Genomic DNA, 2,118 nt, shown 5'->3' with positions numbered 1-2,118 from the left:
TATGGCCTGGTTACACATCCCCCATAGTCGCCGGAACTGTTCTGGAAAGGAGCGATGTGAAAAGCAATGATCTGAGCCAACAGTCTGGTTGGGTCAAACCTTGGTGTGTGTCATTTTATTACAGGCATCTCCTTCTGTAGCTCAGTTGGTAGAGCAAACGTAACGCCAGGGTAGTGGGTTCGATCCCCGGGCTTTGGATAAACGTCTGCTAAATGGCTGTTATTATTATTATTATCTCAAACCACTACCTGCAGTATAGGCTACAATTTCATGTTCATTCCATTTAGTTAGTGTTTTGCTCTTTGGCTATTGTCTTGTCATTATTGCCTCTATTTCATGACGTGTAGCCTAACAGGTATGCAACGATGTGCCAAATCGTCATTTGTAGGGTAAGCATTAGAATAAGCCGCTTCAATATTCGCAGCCACAGGTGACAATATTTCTCTAGGAGCTGATCCATTGTCAGTATTGTGGAATAATTATAATGTTCAGGTAAAATTTGAATGGGGAAGCTGATCCGAGAGCAGCAGTAGCTTTTTGTCTTTCCATCCTATCAGTATTGACAAACGCCTCAACGACGTGACCGTTCCTCTGCGTGCTGTTTAGGGAAACACGTTACAACTTCGGCCATTGTAGGAAAGATGATCGATAAAACACTCAGAAGCGTAAATTCCATCGCTATCTGGAAACTGGGCCCAGGTTGTTAGCTTAGCCTAATGACGCTCAGTTTGTTAGTTTAGCCTAGACGCACTCTGGTTGTTAGCTTAGCCTAGACGCGCTCTGGTTGTTAGCTTAGCCTAGACGACGCTCTGGTTGTTAGCTTAGCCCCCTGCAAACGGCGCTCTGGTTGTTAGCTTAGCCTAGGCCGCTCTGGTTGTTAGCTTAGCCTAGACGCGCTCTGGTTGTTAGCTTAGCCTAGACGCGCTCTGGTTGTTAGCTTAGCCTAGACGCGCTCTGGTTGTTAGCCCGGCCTCCGCTTGTTAGCCCGGCCTCCGCTTGTTAGCCCGGCCTCCGCTTGTTAGCCCGGCCTCTGCTTGTTAGCCCGGCCTCCGCTTGTTAGCCCGGCCTAGACGCGCTCCGCTTGTTAGCCCGGCCTAGACGTGCTCCCGTTGTCCAGAGGTCAGCAAGGGTCAGGTTTAGAAAATGTCCTGAACTGACTTGGCCTACCACCACAGCCGTTTAACCTCCAAAGTAATGGTTGCTGTGAAGTGTAGATAAAATATAGCCTTAGCATTTTATTTTCTTCTTGCATGTAAACAGTGAGGCCTAGATAGCACACGTGTTTACGTATGGTTAACCTAATCAACGTCCATATTTAGAAGAAAGGTTTTGTCTACTAACTCTGAATTGTAATCAATAGCTCTTCACTGGCTTTGTGCTGTCAGTGTTCTAAACTCTTCAACAAACCCTTCCGCACAGGCTCCTGGTTTCTACATGTCTGAAAAGGAAAGGAAAGTGCCTGTTTTCTAGCACAGCTACCTCAGAGCCAAGTTGCTTTTGTTTCTAGTGAAAACACTGCCTTGGCTGTAACCTGACCCTCCCACAAGTAGAGAGAGAGAGAGGAAGGAAGGAGTACGAACTCGGGTCGTATTCATTAGGACACACAAATGAAAACGAATGTGAGTGTTTCTTATTGGACACCAGGTAGTAGTCCGTCCCCTCGTTTCCGTTCTGTTTCTTCCGTTTGTTGCCTAATGAACACAACCCAGGCCTATTGTTTTGGGTAACTGGGTCTTTAGGTTCACACACTCCTCAGCTGAACAGTAAAGGAGAAACCAGGGGGAGAATAACTTGCAGTTAGTTAGCTGGAGAGGATTCAGGTTTAGTTAATCATTACTGACTCATTTAAATACTCGTCCAGACTGTCAGCTCCATTAGGCAATGTTTGGACATAGTCCCATGATGACTAATACGTAACCCAAATGGCACCCTATTTGCTATGTAGTGCACTACTTTAGACCAGGGCCCTATGGTCAAAGGTAGTGCACTATATAAGGAATATGATGCCATTGGGCAAATCTGTAATCCAGCTTTGTTTCATCACACTCTAATATGAATATAAGTTTTAGAATATTAATATTTTAAGCTACAGAACCAAGGTAATGTAATTCAATCATC

Source organism: Oncorhynchus gorbuscha, linkage group LG14 (assembly GCF_021184085.1).
Source record: "Oncorhynchus gorbuscha isolate QuinsamMale2020 ecotype Even-year linkage group LG14, OgorEven_v1.0, whole genome shotgun sequence".
NCBI classification, from domain to species: domain Eukaryota; kingdom Metazoa; phylum Chordata; class Actinopteri; order Salmoniformes; family Salmonidae; genus Oncorhynchus; species Oncorhynchus gorbuscha.
Note: the sequence above shows the minus strand (reverse complement) of the source record.